Here is a 17,985-nt window from a genome sequence, read left to right on the forward strand (position 1 = left end):
TCTCCAACTGGTGGTCGCCTCCAGAAGATCTTCGTCCCTGAGCCTGCAGTGTTTGTTGGAACTGGAAAATCCCCACTGAAATCAACAGGGCACCTGATGCCAAACCAGTACCCTGAACCCGGCCCCCCCTGTGCCACTGTGGGTGCACTTTGTGTGCTAAAATGGATCCCCCTATGACCTGAGCCTAACACCAGGAGCTTTGCTCCCACAACCTTGTGGCCTGCTCGTGAGCAGCCCCCAACCGAGGCCCCCTATCCCCCACTGGAAAACATTGGGACTCAGCACTCTGCACCTGGCTGCCCTTGTGCCGCAGAGGGTGCTTTGAGAGTGCTTCCTCAACCCTGGGGGGACCCTGGTTCTAACCCCAGAAACCCGACTGCCACAAACAAGTACTTACCTGTAAAATTATGATTACCTTTCCTCCCATAGGATTGCACTGACTGTTTTTCTTTGACAATTCTTCTGTGTGGAGTTGGTTTATATGAAACCTTGAAAAACTGCAAATGTACAAAAACTGAATTACTTACCTTTTGTCTAGGAAATGTCCTAGTGTGATATCTAGGCATATCACACTGGTTAGCAAATGTAACTTAAAAAGTAATCAAAGAAGTAACGTATACTGTAATCTCTAAAGTAAATGAAAAGTAATTTTGATGATTGACTTACCTGTAAATCAAGAACTGCATTTGAACCTGCATTCAACTGCAATTCACTGCATACATCTTGCAAAGTATTATTTCACTTACCTGCCCCTGGCCTGGCTTGGTTCTAGAAATAAAATACCTAAATAAGATTTGTATACAAACAACTTGGTCTTAGTTCAGTCTTTGAGTGTGTGACATCATTTCTTGTCGGAGTTTGTACAACAAATAGCTTAATGCTACCTGATAAAGCCTTACTGCTCGCCCACACTACCACAGAGTAAGGCAGAGCTTTCCAAACTCTGTGTCACAACACGGTACTGTGTCGCCTGGTGCTCTTAATCAAGCATGTACGGCTGTCTAAAATCTTTAAACGTTAAAGATTTTAGTCAGCCGTTCATGCTTGATTAAGAGCACCATCCCGCGACACACCCACACATGTCAGCGTACATTCTTGTTCTTTTTTTTGTTTCCCTTCGTCTGCGCATGTCAGTCACGCGGGTACGTGGAGGCAGGAGAGCTGTTAGTGGAGCGTGTGTGCGCGGCCTCATTCCCTTTGCCGCGCGCTTTGATCATTGACTGCGCAGTAAGTTCATGGAGCCGCCTCTGCTCCTCATCCAAGGCGCTTGGTACGGCGCACTTTTAGTGGAGGCAGCGTGGAGACGAGGAGGCTGCTGAGGGGAGCCGGCACTGCCCGGGGGCTGCTAAGGGGAACCGGGCTACGGCGCTTTCTGTTTGTGCCGCAGAGCACAGAGACGCTCCCGCCACTATGAAATCCAGGCCTGCCTGCTCGACCTGCTGTAGGTGGGTAATTACAGTTTGCATTAGTTACTATCACTTCACCTCCTGCCCCTCCACGCTGGAATGTGTTGAACATATGGGACATGTAGTTTTACTGCTGTTTTAAATGGCGGCAAGGGGGGTTACTTTCCAGAAAAGTCAGGGATTGAGCGGCGGTGGTGACGAGTGATGTCCCTGGCAGCTCAAGGGGACTTTTCGAAATAATTATGTTTATTGTGGTGACTTCTTTTTATGGGGGTGTTTATGAGTGGGGAAGGGGCTCGGGTCAGGCGTCTGTGGAGTGTTTCACAGACAAGGGCCTGAGACTGGGAGCTGGGTAGCAGTGCTGACGGCCCCTTCAGTGGCTCGGAGAGCCCCTGGGGAGCTGGCCCGCCATCTATCATTGTGCCCTGATAAAAGCCCCCTCTTCTTGTCAGGCTGCACTTAGGCCCATAAATACTTCAGCAGGCATGGGCCTGTGAGAGGACTGGAGACAGGGGCGATTAATGACCCTCAAGGGAGCGCTGTGAGTGGCTTCATTAGCAGTATCGACTGCTGCCAGATAAAGTCGCAGTCCATGATTAATAATCCCTCCCAAGCACGCTTCTTCATCCAGCAGAGCAGTACAGCTTGTGAATTCGGATAAAATGTGTTTTTGCCTTTGCAGCAGATGACTACTTTTTGACTTTACTACGCTATGGCACTGTTAACTGCTTTAGGCATGTATGGGAGAAAATCAGAATTTGCTTGTACGGTGGACAATCTTGGATCTTACTTAGTTATCTTGTAATGGTGGGCTTGTCAATATATATGGCTGACTGTGAGGACATTTGAGATGTTGGAGGTGTTGGCATATATAAATAGTTAATCGATGTTTTAATAAAGTGTGTCAAATGTTATATTACTTTGATGGTGAGAAGACTGGGTCAGTTAGTACGGTGGGGTTGGGCCCACGAGGTAAAAGTAGCACATTTCCTCATTCATTTTACGGCTTGTTAATATTTATGGCAAAGGGACTGTTAATATATCAGTCAGCCTTAATAGTAAGTACATCCATTCAACTTTAGTGTTTTTTTAGGGAATTTACAGGTGTTTTGTTGTGATGTGGTATGTGAGGTATGGTAGTGTGTGGAGTATATGATTGTTGGTTGTGTTGATACATGGTGTTCTTTGTGTGGCTGTATGAAGGGGGTGTTGGCGTAACTGCTGCTATCCATCTGCCTGTCTATTGCTTCCCAACAATCCCTCTTTTAGCACTAAATCACTGTGAAGCGCCAATGTTTGGCTGGTCATACTGCAGTCTGCATGCCCTCTTCCCATCTCTAGCTTCCTGCCTCACCTCTCTGTGTCCCCACATCTCTGAAGCCCCTTCCTGTAGTAGCCACACTGCCTGCAACCCCTGTATGTGCTCCCACTTTAAATCTGCTTCCTAGCCCCCCTACAGCCCCTCTGTGTTTCACGACACCTTGTGGTTCGTATATAATACCATCCTTTCAGTCAGCCCCTGTGAGTCCTTCCCTGCATCCCATCTATGTGCCCCTCAAACCCATGCAGTCTCTATGTGTGGTCCTTCCCTTCTGTGCCCTGTGTGTCAATCTATATGTGCCTCTCCGTTGTATCTATCTCGCCCCTGCCGGCCCTCTGTGCCCCTCCACCCCGAAGCTCCTGTGTGTAACTGCCTAGCCTAGCCTGTTTAACTGCCTGGTCTGCCGCCCTTTTGTATGTGCTCTGCCTTATCTCATCACTGGGGCTTGTGTCAATGTGTGCATGATTATATTCTTGTTTCAGGCACAAACCTAACCTTACACCCAGTTTTGCTAGTCACTGTCTTTGTTAGAACAGATTCACAATTGCTTTAGTAACCTTCCTGCTTTCTCAAATTTGCTGGAAAATGCAAAATTTGCCCACTTTTTTTCCCCCCCGGACCCTTCTTAGGTGGTTCGGGCTCGCTCACTCGCTATACTTCCTTACCATGTCCCGAAAATGATGCATCTACAAAAAGTGTGTCAGCAACATGAAAAGTTTGGAAAGCCCTGGAGAAAGGTATTATCTATTTTTACCTCTGCCTACCTTTGGGGTTCCACTGGACTCTGCGCACACTATACCTTACTTTGGTATAGTATATACAGAGCCAGCTTCCTACACTAAGGTAACTATAACTGCTGAAAAACACTGGTTAGTATCAGTGAAATTTGAGCCTAACTATAATGTCCCTGTAACCTTTTTTACTGTCAGTAGCCAGTAAGTAGTTATTGTTAGAACTGAAGTTTCCATAGGAAGAGCATTTTTTGTTTTGCCAATAACTTTGGCGCCGCTTGACAAATCTTCACGAATTGTTCAAACCGTATACTTTGTTAGATTCAGCTTCTATGTTGAAAGTTTGGGGATGATCCGTTAAGCGGGTGCATTGAAAAAAGGGAGGGTCCCAAAACACTTTTGCCCTATTTTATGTCTATGGGTATTTTGCATTTTTTAAACTCAACTACAGCCCGAACTGCTGAACAGAATTACACCAAATTTTGCAGGAAACTACGCAAATCTCTCTTTCATTTATATGGTTTAAATCTGTTCAGATATAAAAGAATAAAAAATATCTAAGGATGCAGACATTCCGAGGATCTACATGCGGAGGATCTGAGGATCCTGAGGGGAAAGGAAGGCCCTAATTGGCTGGGCGAAGACTGAATAAAAAGTTGAGCCCACCATTTTGTTTTGTCGGATCGGCCAAGTGCGGCGAAAAGACACTGTAAAAGAGATACAATGGGTCAGGATACAGCTACCCCTTCCCTTATGAACCCAAAATTGTGGGAGGTTTTTGTTTTTCGACGAAACTTTAAAATCCATGGACCCTCTGTGGATTTAAGCCCAAAAAAACAAGGAAATGTAGTGATAAAACCAAAGGTTACAGGGTCGTTATAGTTAGGCTGATGTTTTACCCATAGAAATTGAACAGTTAGAGTTATACTAATAGTTAGACTTATCTGAATAAACTATAACTCATGCCATTAAGTAACGCAACGAGTCATAGTATAAAAATAAGTATAATTATAACTGCTCAATTTCTATGGTTTTGTATGGGTAAAACGTCAGCCTAACTATAACGACCCTGTAACCTTTGGTTTTATCAGTGGTGATATATTACCTACTGGCAGTCGCCAGTAGGTAGTTATAATTAGGTCTTATTAGGTCTTTCCTGTGTTTTTTGGTTTGCTAATAACTTTGGCATTGTTTGACGAATCTTCACAAAACTTTTCAAACAAAAAGTTCAGCCACCTCAGCTCCTTCCTGGAAAGTTTTGGGGGATCCGTCAAGCGACAGGGGAAGAGAAAAAAGGGAGGTCCCACAACAGAAATCTCTATTCATTTTCGATAAACCTCTTTAAGACGGATTATAGCAAAAAGTGTTGAATGGAATTACATCAAATTCGGCAAGAAGTTAGATCTCGGGCAGCAGAATGTGCTTTTTGTGATTTGGTCTAAATATGTTCAGTAGTTTTTTTAGATATTAAGGGTCAAGAATAATTGTATATTTTGGCAGTTGGGCTCGCGAGAGTCCTGCAAAAGCACCAAATGAAAGATTGGCTGAGAGACCTGTTTTCCCGTGAGCCTTCATGCTCTCGCAAGAGACTTCCGCAAGTGCTTTGATTGAATAGCTTTTGGAATGTTAGAAATTAAATTACTGCTATTACTGTTAACTGTGATAAATCGGAGGTGTTGTGGAAATGAAGTTAAAAAAAACAATATAAAGGGGCAGCAGAAAGACATGCTGTCCCCCTAGAGTTAGAGAAGAGGTGTCTAACTACTGTGAAGAGTATAAATGTATATTGTTTTTTACTAGCTTTGTATGATCTCTCAGGACTCTCACAGGATTGTGAATAGTAAGAAGTAGATGTGTTCTCAATACACTCTTTTAGTAGGAATGCATATTGTAGTCTTAGTTTTTGAGAGAAAGTGTGTAAGTGATAAGTACAATGATGATTAGAAAGTTAATTCTTTTCTATAACAAAAAAAAGATTAGGATCTTGCGAGACTCCCAGAGGATCATGAAAAGTAGGAAGGAGAAGGTGAAATTTGAATACACTCAGGTTTGCACACTTGTTACTGTAGGAAAGAGTCTTTCTAGAGATGGTGTTTATCAGAGTTTACTATTTACGCCCATCAGTTTGGTAACAGCTGTAAGTAGAGTTAAGGCTCATCCCACACCCTTCTATGCACACCTATCATCAAACAGAGGGGTGTTAGTACGGAGGACACCAGAATACTATGCACAGCAGTCATCCAAGAGAGAGCACTCAATGGAGAGGCCGGTATCTTTCCACCCACCCTACTACGCACAGCCATAGATGGCATCTCCTTTCACACCTCTCTCAGATGACAGGTGTGTCGATGAGCTGGCATCTCATTTGAGACCACTCTCTCAGATAGTAGTCTCAAATGAGAGGCCAGCCCATCCACGCACCTGTCATCTGAGAGAGGTGGGAAAGGAGAGGCCAGTCCTATGCACACTCATCATCTGAGAGGTCTGAAAGGAGAAGCCAATCCATATACATACCCTACTAACCATGCACGTCATTCTGAGAGGAGAGGCTAGTCCATGCATATACCACACTATACACACCCGTAATCTAAGAGAGAAGTCTGACAGGAGAGGTCTGTCGCTTCTCATACACCCTACTAAACACAGATGTCATCTGAGAGAGTGGTCTGAAAGGAGAGGCCAGTCCATCCAGATACCATACTATGCACAAACATAATCTGAGAGAGAGGATGAAAGGAGAGATCAGTCCCTCCCCACTAACTACTACACTTACTTGTCATCTGACAGAAAGGTCTGAAAGGAGAGGCCGGCCCAGGAACACACCCTACTACACATACCCATCATCTGAGAGAGTGGTCTGAAAGGAGAGACCAGTCCCTTCCCACACCCTACTACTGGTACCCGTCATCTAAGAAAGGAATCTGAAAGGAGAGGTCAGTCCCTCTCACTTCCTAGTACGCATACGGGTCATCTGAGAGAGAGATCTGAATGGAGAGGCATTCCATCGGCATACCCTACTACACACACCCATCATCTGGGAGCGGAGTCTTAAAGGAGAAGCCAGTCCCTTCACACACCCTACTAGGCACACCTGTCATCTAATAGAGGGGTCTGAAATGAGAGGCCAGTCCCTCCACACAACCTACTAAGCACACCCATCATCTCCCAGCGAGGTCTGAAAGGAGAGGTAAGTCCCTCCCCACATCCTACTGAGCACACTCGTCACCTGAGACAGCAGTCTGAAAAGAGAGGCTAATCTCTCCTTTACCCTACTATGCACACCCATTATCTGAGACAGAGGTCTATAAGGAGAGACCAATCCCTCCACACACCTACTATACATTGAACAGTTTGCTATTAGATTATTAATGAACTTGCTCAGAAGATCTCTCAATGTGAGAGTTACAAGAACTGAGTAGATGGACAATTTCATGAATGTGTCCTTGTGTGATGCAACTGGTGCTCATGTAAAGCGCTCTGATACCTGATACCTTCGGGTCAAGTTCACGCTATATAAAACTCCCCCCCCCCAAAAAAAAATAATAATGTTTTATTACTCTTGTTTTATTCTCAGACATCATTTTTAGAAACAGTTTGCAAACTGTGCACCCTTTCCTGTTATGTTCCAATAGAAAGCCATTCCCTTTCAAAATAATGTCCGCACTCAGGATATATTCTCCAGTTATTCTACCATACATACACTGAAAAAATAATGTACTTTAACAAAAGCCTAAAAAATTCACTGAAAGAAAATAGAGGTTAAAGTAAAGTTATAGTTAGGTGTAATACAAATATCTGTTTTGATTTAAAAAATATATATATATATATATAGAAATTTGCTCAAAAAACCAAAGGTTAAAGTAACATTATAGTTAGGTGAATTTGTCAGTGTCAAAACTTACGTTTGAACAAAACAAAATAAAAGCAGAAATTCACCATTTATAGTTAGAAGCGCTAATAATAACTTGCACCCCCGCCATGCCCTGCTTATGACGTCACATGACATCACTTATGACATGTTCCATGACATCAATTATGACATCTCAAACTACATCACTGATGACATCATGTAAGCTTCATTTTCCCCCCTGTATATCGCTGTATAAATTGCTATGGCTTTACACGTAGCATAGTTCAACCACATATATATGGCAAACCATTGAGTACAGTGTTCAATTTGCATACAACTATTCTGAGAAAGCAAAATAGTGAATGCCAATTCCAAAACAAATGCCCTACTGTGGACAGATTTTACCTGTATCAAACCCTTGACACAAAATAAACCTACGTTAAGAAATTTAGTTGGTATCAGTAGGGAACTGAGTACTGTAAACAGTGTTTAAACTATAGAGAGAGTTCATTCTATAGCACATGATTTGCAAACAGTGAAACTTTCATGAGAAACACACCACAAAGTATTCAAAGGAATCTCCTACAAACAGTGTACATTCTATACAACAGTTGTCAAAAAGGCACTATTTGCTAAAAAAAATAACCAAGGTGCTAAAGATCATACTACCGGCACCCTTCATACTGTGGGGAAATCTTTGAAGATAGCCCATTGAAGCAAAACAAGCATGTGTACATAGGTTAGTACCTGGTGCACACACTCTTACATGTAGGTATAAATTACCAGGCTGAAAATTCAATGCTGCTTACAAAACTTAGTATCTAAAAAGTAGAATCTTTCCCCTGTTGGGGACTTTTTGTGCAGAACCAAAAGGTTTTATTACAAGACCGGAGGCTACCATCACGCATAAACCTTTTACTGCTGCCCTAACATGCAGCCCTTTAAAGAACATCAATCACAAGATGTATTCCAAGTTGGAGTCTTCAACAGAGTGTATAAGTCCATGTCACATAAGCACTTTCCTCTTTTATTGGCTGCTCCTGGTAAAGATACGTACTGTTCTTCCATTGTAATAATGTTTCACTTACTTTTGCTTCTTTATCACATTTAACTGCTTGTAGGTGTTTTACCTCATACTCTAGCCCCTCCAATTTATGGCCGGGTTCGGTTTTACCCTCTCATTTCCATTTTATTCTTTTTTTTTTAGAGAGATAGCGTTGTTTTGTTGATTTCGGTTAACCTTTTTTGGGATTATTTGTTTCCTTATTAACCTAAGAAGGCCTGTAATGGCTTATGAGAAAGGTGCTTCACAGGGAGCGGGACGCGACTCACTAATTTGATCAAATGCACCCCACTTTAACCCTGTGCAGACTTCAAAACAGAGACGCGGATGTGCACTTCCTGTGAAGGCAGCAGGTTTGGAGACGCGCTCTTTTCGCTCATTGATTTAAAGGGGTTTCTAACCCTATGGCCATTTTAATCTTAGACACATGAGTATCTTGTGCTGCAATGGTAAGAGGACTGAAAGCAGCCACCTTTTTACCAAGGGATTTGCTGTTGTTTATCGCTTCAGGATGTACATAGCATTTCCATGACAGCACAACTTGTTCAGTTTCACTAACGGCAGTCTGCGGTCTCAGCTGGTCAAAATGTATCTATTACGGATTCCCCACCCCCCAAAAAAGGGGGAGTGGGGCGAAGTCTGAGGTTTATTCACTAAGAGAAAGAAGGAATATATAGAGTTTCCTTTTCTTAATCATATCTTGTTCACCATGATAGATGATTTGTCCTCCCAAGGTGGCCCTTTTTACGGCCTCACTAAGGATTGCTTAAAAAGATTTTTTGACAGAGCGGTGAATTCTCCTCTTAAGGAAGCAGTACAAGACGTCTTTTCTAAACGGAAGAGAGATACTCCTTTAGAGGAGGACTATTTCTCAGCATCAGAAGAGGATTCCCCTGTAATTATTAACAAGCATTGTCATAGCCAATAGGTCTCGCCTTTGGGACCTTATAAGTATTTAGTTATGCAGCACAATATCCTTGGTGAAACAACATGAACTGTTGCGTGGCTAAACACTTATAAGGTCCCAAAGGCGAGACCTATTGGCTATGCCAATGCTTGTTTTAAGAGCTGAAATGAGATTCATCTTTCAGTAGTCTCTGAGATATTGGAAGGTACAGACAAGACAGAAGAGTGTCAGAAACTTGCTTTTTTCCCAAGGTTTCTTTTCACGCAGACCAGACGATTTTTTGAAGTATAGAATATTTATTTATGGATAACACACCAATAGTCATCATGTCAAATTTGCTTTTCAGTAACATGTATGTCTTTTGTTATATATCTAGCTGCACTGCAGGCTAAATACCTCATCTTTCCACCCACAAATTGCCAGATGCATCAGCTGCCAATTATGTAGTTGAAAGCCTTGAGGAATTAGCATTATATAGGTGCCTCTGAAGTGCCAGGCATCCCACCCCTCCCCCTTCGTCTAACAGCTGGTTGTAAAACCACTTTCCTTGGTGCCCTGCCAAGCCATCGACAGCTGCCACTGCGGATTAACTAGCTCTCCTGCTGACTGGTTGGACATCGGCGTGACAGAGTGCTGGCCCGCCCACTTCTTATCTGAATTTCTTGGAAGAGGAGCATTTCCAGTGAACTGCGCAGGGAGGCGGCTGTGCCTTTTATTTCATCTCTGAAAGATGATCTCATGCGCTGTGCGAAGAGCAGCAGCGTGCTGTCCGCTCACATTGACGAGTCCTGCTTCTCTTGTGTGCAAATAGCAGGAGACAAGGATGGGGCTGCTGCAGGGGCCTAACAAGGTCAGACGAGCGAGTGGGCGGTGAGAGAAGGTCAGTGGGCCCTGGGGGCAGCGAGAGAGCGCGTTTGGGACACAGCTGGGAAAACAGTGTATCACAGGGAAGGGAAACGGAAGGGTATACATAAAGGAGGAGATCAAATGGGGGCAGGGGCTAGCAGTACCTCAGCAGATGCAGTGGTACCAGGGTCACTGAAATGGCACTAACCCGTAATGTCCGCTCTATTTAAATCTGCATAGCTATGGTTGTATTTTATTTGACCACAAACGGAGTGGGCGGGACTTGGTTGCACCAGGTTTTATGGCAGCCATACTGCCCCACGGGTAGAAGGTGGGGTGATAAGGGATTAAGAGGATAAAAAGGGTATAGAAGTAATGACGTAAGTAACACGGAAAAGTGAGGACACTGGAAGACGTATGCTGTGAGGAGGACCGCGAATAATCAATAATAAAGACAGAACAAAGAGGGGGAAGAATACAAAATGAATAAAGTAAGAATGCACAAGAGAGACGCAGGAGATGAAAGGAAGTGTAAGTTAGAAAAGAAGAAACTGAGGGAGGACAGAACTTACGAGAGGTTGACAATGGAAAGTAGGAAGAAAAATAATGAAAACTATAGAAAAAGAAAGACAATAGACGTGGACAAATGGGAGCAAAGAACAAAATAAGTCAGGAAGGTGATGAGCGATGCAGGGAAGAAAGAGAATAAGGAAGGGTAGAAAGGAAATGTGAACCAGAAAGAAAAAGAAACAAACGAAGAATGAGGGAAGTGGCGCAGATAGACAATGTAAACCAGGAGTGTGTCTGAAGGAGATTGGAGACAAAAGGCGCCAATGTGGCGAGTGGGCCCTGCTCATGTCAGCCAGAGTGCTCAACGGTGACCACTAGATGGCAGTGAGTCAAACGGAAATCCACATTAAAAAACAATCAATCAGTCTTCACTTTTCAACCACAAGCACGAGTGCAATGCTTGAAAAGTGAAGATCGATGGCTAAAGGCCCTCCTAGAGCAACGCATGCACGCTGCCTAGGCGAGACCTAAAAAGGGAGGTAAGGTGTCAAAAAGGACAAACATCTTGCAAGGAAGGAGTCTATAGTCGAAAGAGACTTCAGGTATGGTAGCCTTAGCACTACAATAGACCATGGTGTCCTTAGCGGCACAACAAGCAGGAGTGACAATTGCTCAATTGGAATGGGCGTCCGTTGCGGTACAAATATAAAGTGTGTCCTTAATGGCACACATGATGGAAAGAACTCTTGCAGTACAAACAAAAATCTTTATGTTGATTTAGAGCAAACAGATGAATATGTTTTTGATCCACAAGAGATCCCAGAGACTGATTTAATTGATGATGACCTATAACAGCCTTCTACCTCAAAGGCAATTAAAGACCGACTGGGCACAGGTATGTTTAATCCCAACCTCATCACACATCCTCAGGGTTCACACTGGTGGCCAATCGACCATGTTATGGCCTTTATTAAATATTAAGAAAGTCTCTCGATAAGGAGACTCGTAATCTTATGAGAGATGAATGACCAAGACCTTTCCTGGATAATAAATTGGGAATTACTCCCATCCTGATCCTGAATTCATAACCTTCCTCTTTAAATTGGGAAAGGACCCAAGGAAAGGACTACAGCACTGCCTTAAGTAGTTCCAGGACAAGTTATTGGAAGTTTTGGGTCCTTTAGCCAGAATTGTGGATATGGAAAAAGTGGCTAAATATGAGGAATTGCCTGTAGACATGGACCTTTTAAGAGGTTTGAGCCAACAAACTATCTGCCTACTTAGAAATGCTAATGCCAGGCTTATAGCAGAAAGGAGGAAGGCCATCCTCATGAGGATGAACCCTAAACTGGGTGATATAGCCAATAAGCAAGCCCCATGTGATCCTAATGAGTTGTTTTTTGGCTATCGTTTTGAAACATCCTTAGGCATGTACGTATCCACTTACACTGCCTTTAGCAGAACCCAGTCCAATATCCAATGTGTTTTTGATGCTAGCATTTTTGGGAAGGGCTGACAGGAGGGGACTAGCTGGCAGCCGAGGGTCACAAAGGTCTCAGTTCTGCTATCAAGAACCGCAGAGTTACAGAAGGAACCTTTGTTCCAGCATGCACTTCTTCCCTCAGAGCAGAGCAACCCCTTGTTCCTATGGGAACAGGGCCAGTCTCAAGGTTCAGAAGATCAAGATATGTTTCAATCATTTCAATGGTTCCTCCCAAGCAAAGGTAGGGGGAAGGATACGCTTTTTCCACAGAAACTGGGCAAACATAACGAACGCTTCATGGGTTTTACAAACTGTAAGAGGGCTCAGAATAGAGTTTTGGTGAACCCCTTTTCAAACGATTCAACCAAGGGAGTTATAATTAGACAAAGATCAAATGCATTTGGTGCATTCAGAAGTTACCCAAATGATACAAAAAGGTGTATTTCCAAGGTTACAGACTCGGAAGGAGGTTTTGTAAGTATTGTTTTTGTGGTAAAGAAAAAAGACAAAGGGTGGCGTCCCGTAATAAACATGAAGGAGTTGAACACATTTTTAGTGAACAGACGATGCAAGATGGAGGGAATCCCTCTCTTACTAGAAGTTTTACCAGAGGAGGTTTGGCTAGTGACGTTGGATCACAATCCCTATGAATGTAGGTTCACAGAAATACTTATGTTTTAGGTGAAGAGGTATTTTGTACCAGTTTTCCTGTCTTTCATTCAGTCTATCTTCATCTCCTTGGTGCTTCACCAAGGTGCTGCGCCCGGTTGTAGCCTTCTTGAGAGAAAGGGGAGTGCATCTAATAATATATCTAGACGATATATTGCCGATGTCCCAGGATCAAGTGGAACTGTTGAAACACATGAAGTAGACAAGGGATCTTTTGGACACCTTAGGCTTAATCACCAACGTACAAAAATATATCATGATTCCAACACAAAACCTAACATTTTTGGGGTTGAAGGTAGACGCAATGAAAGTAGTGACTTTACGGGATCTGGCAAGGGTGGTTGAGCTGTTATAGTCTTCCATTCAGGCTATTTATCCACTTTAGCCACTTCACTACAGGGCCTTTCAAAGACTAAAAACCCAGGGGGTTACGGAAGGGTATGTGGTATGCAGATGTGATACCTCTGTCCAAGGAGGCTTGGGTAGGCCTAGAACAATGGCTGAGCAATCTAGAGAGCTGGAACAGCAAGTCAATATTTGGGAATGTTGTTAAATTTACTGTGAAATCAGATGCAATCAGTCTTGGCTGGAGGGAACGTTTGAAGGATGTAGAAAATGGTGGGAGATGGTCCAGAAAGGAACAAACTTAACATATAAATATGTTAGAAAGATTGAATGCTTTGATGAGCTTTAAGACAACCTTAACAAACAGTAGTGTTAATTCGAATAGACAATTTCTCAGTAGTATCATACATCAATCGACTAAGGGGATCGAGATCGAAATAGCTAACAAATCTAACCAGAGTGATTTGGTATTTTTGTTGGAAACACAAAATATTCTTAAACGCACAATTTATCCCAGGTCCCAAGAACCAGAGGGCAGATTAGAACTCTAGGGACTTGAAGGATTCCAGCGATTGGAAGCTGAATCCAGTGTTTTTATTGAAGATGCAAGATTTATGGGGTTCATTTCAGGTAGATTTATTTGTGAGTCAACTGACCTTTCAGGTAGAAAGGTATTACAGTTGGAGACCGGATCCCAAAGCAGTTGCAGTCGACATCTTTCTGCATATCTGGAAGTGAGAGAAGTGTTACTCTTTCCCTCTGTTTTCATTGATCAGACAGTGTTGGTAAAGGTTCAAAGAGAAAGGGGCAGCAATGTTCTAGTGACTCCGTTTTGAAACTCGCAAGTGTGGTTCCCTGGGGTAATGGAACTCGCAATGGAGGTATCCCATCTGATACCGGTCAATTTAGGACTAATATTAGGACAGGAAAGAGAAGAGCAGCCTTTGGTACTAGAGGGGGACATGAACCTTCTTATTTGGAAAATTTCATGGGATCGGGTAGATTCTCCAACCTTTCAGGAGAGGGTATGAACTTATTGGATAAATCAAAGGCACCAGGAAAAGACACAGGGGCGTTGCAAACAAATGGTGCGATTGTTGCTTGGAAAGGAATTTGGATCCTGTGGAGGCTCCTGTAATAGACGCAACCAACTATCTAGCTGAGCTGTTCAATTCAGGTCAATTTTATAGAACAGTTAATTATTACAAATCAGGTGTGTCAGCTGGCCATCCCTTGGTGAATAATTTTGCTATTAGTACTATTTCTTTGGTTCGTAGGGTGATGAAAGGAATACGGCTTAAAAGACCACCTAGGGCCCGCTATGGTTCTTTATATAATGTTAATTTGGTTTTTGACCTTTTTGTATCCTGTCCAGATATTTTTTTTAATTGAGGCAAATATCTTTGAATTTAGTGAACTTGCTTTGTCTAATCTCTTTTAGAAGAGTTTTGAATGTTAAGGCTCTAGCAATTTGCAATAGATTTTATTCCCCACATGGAGATCATTTTGATATTTGGAAAAGGACCAAAACCATGTCTGAAAACATGTTCTACCCTTTTTTAAAAGCCTGCAAAAAGTGTGTGTTGTGAGTTGCTGTCACAAAACGGTACCCGATATCAATTTCCTCAGAAGCAGAAGACAGAGATGAATGATCCTCAGTCCCCACTACTTCTATCATCAACAGAATATATGCATTTGTCTCTAATTTCAGCAGGGGGAAAGGGGACGGGGATAACAGAGAGACTCCTCACATCTGGTGCATCTTATCTCAACTGGTCAACCCTTTTTAACTGGATATCAGGAGTGCACCTACAACAAATTATCACAACAGTTATTAGGGACACTTAAATAACCAATCTCTCTCAATCACCTTAATTGAATGGAACTTGAACTCTACTCTCTTATTTACATTGGTTACATTATAAGCTAAACAACTCTACTCTCTTATTTACATTGGTTAAATTATAAGCTAAACAACTAGACTGCATGACCGCTTCACCAGGGATGACAGCGGCAATCTTGAATATCGCATTACTCTGATGCAGCAGTTCTTTTAGCAGAACCTCGAGCAACAGTTTCCTGAGAGGGTGTAATTTCTCCCACATTGGATACTGCCTACTCCAAAGGTATTTGATGTTTCTCTTCTTTCTTCTAGAGGTCAAAACATGACAGGATAATGACTTCTTGACAGTACTCCCTCTCAAAAGGAGATCCTCCCTCTTTGGTTTGTTCTGGCATTTTTTATGGAATTTCTCTAGTAGTTTTGGAGCATGAACATTTAAACTAGGTTGCCATGATATTTCCTCTGGCCCAAATACCTTCCAATCAATCAAGTAAAATAATGTATTCTTCTTAATTTTAGAATCTAAAATCGGATTCACCTCAAACTCTTCTTCTGAATTCACTTGAATGGGAACTGGGGGAGAGGGGTGGGGGACTCAACCTTGCTTTTGGAGGACTTTTTTAAACTAGTGACACATGAAAATACTGAATGTATTTTGAAATGGGAAGGTAACAGTATCTTTACAGCCACGGGGTTTACCATTTGATCTACTTTAAATGGACCCACAAATCTCGGTTGGAATTTTTGATTCCCTTTCAGTTGTAAATGGCAAGTGGACAACCAAACCTTGTCTCCTTTCTTAAAAATTGGACCTTCCTTCTTTTCTTATCTGCCTGAGTCTTTTAGGATTCTTTTGCCATCACTAGATTTCTCTTAGCTTTTAAAAAAATAATTTCGAAGTTCCTGCACAAACTCTTCCGCCGCCAAGACTGACATTCCTTCTTTCCCAAGAAACCCATTTGGTTGTCTCCCATGGTTTAAATAGAAGGGTGTAAAGCCTGTAGAACTATGGACTGCATTATTATACGCACATTCTGCTGCCCAAGCCAATTCTGTCCAATCCTTCTCTTGATCTAAAACAGGGATCTCCAACCTTTTGTGTAGTAAGAGCTACTTCTGGTCAGTGAAAATCGTCGTGAGCTACTAAACCCCAAGCAACTCGCACATTTTTCCGCGAGACCTCCCATGCCCAGTTTCATTGATGTTAAGCCTAATTTCTTCAGAGCGTATACTGTGGTTTGAACACAATACTTAAGAGTTCCCTAGAAACACTGAAAGGAATGACTTTGGATTTGTGTTGTCAAACCACTTTACGACCTTACTATGCATTTACAGACAATAATCACGAAACCCAAACACTGACTAGCAGTAGAAAGACAAGGACAGAAAAAAGTACAGTAGCAGTTGCGGAGGATGTAGCATTTGATTACCATTACCTCCTCATTGGAAGTGGGGGTGCTCTGCACATTGGCTCTGCACGGTGTTCCTAGCGATCGAACGCCACCATCTCCTTGTTTGGCCGTACAGCAGACTTGCGGCCTCAAGTTTCTTGGTGTTGATGCTGGTGAATTATCACTGTGATACAAATATGGGTTTTTACAAAAGTGACCCTTTCCCTAGTAATGACCAATTTCCTGGTCCTGAAGCGCTTCCAGTCAGCGCAAAAAAAAAAAAAAAAAAACAAACAAAAAAATCGCACGTGGCACAAAGGAACCCCTGCCTATTTCTCGCTGGTTTTCAGGTCACGCAAGAAGCAAAGAAATGCCGGGACCCGCGCGTGCCTTCTTCCTCGCTGCACCGTACTGTTTACTGTATGAGTGCGACGGCCTGATATATCCTTATCTGCACAGATTCAGAATCACAGATAGGAGTGCCATTGTACATACTCCTCAAGGAGATGTATATTGCAATTAACCGGACATCTTACATTGAGGGCTATAGTATCACCACTTATAATCGGGAGTGGAAACCCTGTAAAAAGGTGATATTAAAGAAGAGCAGCAACATAAAAGCCTCCCTTTCTGCCCTCACTCTCGCCCCATCCCCTTCTGGCAGGAGCATCAGAAAAGAACCGCTTTCCCTCCAGCCCCCACATCTCTCACCACCGCCTCAGCGCGGGGCAGCAGAGGAGCAGCCCCGGACTGCCCCCCAGCGGCGCGCTCCCGCAGCCCAGACTCCCGTACTCTGTGCCTCAGGGAGGGGCAGCAGAGGAGCAGCCCCAGACTGCCCCTGCGGCGCGCTCCTGGAGCCCAGACTCCAGCCCCCGCACTCTGTGCCTCCGTCACTGTGCGGCTGTGGAAACTCTTGGTGCAATTCATGTGAAAACAAGAACTTTCAGGGAGCTAGGAAACCAGCTCTGGGGCCCGACCCCTTCCAATAACAAACTAATAACAATAATCAAAGGAATTCAGTTCACGCAGGGGTACTGAAATAAAATTACTGAAATTAAAGAGGCGGAGTGAAAAATACTGAGGGGTGTCGAGAGGGGGCAGGGATGATAAGTCATTGTGAGCTAGAGTGCAGAGAATTATTAATTAAACTTCTGCGAGGCCTTAGTAGTGAAAGTGTTGTGCAAAGGGGAAGCCCTGGCGGAGATCACAGATGACCAATTGCAAGTGGTGCCGAATCAGAGAGTTAACACAACACAACCCCAGACACTTGCACCGTCGAGTTTAACGACGCTCTAAATCTGTCACACCCTTCTCTTCCTCACGGCCACGGAAAGTGCATTTTGCCGGAATTATTTTTCAAAGGAACAAATACATTCTCCAAATCTGCACTAAAAAGCGAGTCGGACAATTTGGGGATTTATAAAACGCTTAGCTGGCTCAGACGTAATCTGCCGGTCAACCACGTTAGGCTGGATCTCACTTCCATCCTTCGGAGATCGGTAAATTAAGCAAATTACATTGAGGATACTTGCAACAATTAATTTCCAGCACTCAGAAACAGCAGGCGTGAAGCGCTATATTAAAAACAAGTAAATAATAGTATAACAAGACTTTTGAGTT

This window comes from Triturus cristatus, chromosome 3_2 (genome assembly GCF_964204655.1).
Source record: "Triturus cristatus chromosome 3_2, aTriCri1.1, whole genome shotgun sequence".
NCBI classification, from domain to species: Eukaryota; Metazoa; Chordata; class Amphibia; order Caudata; family Salamandridae; genus Triturus; species Triturus cristatus.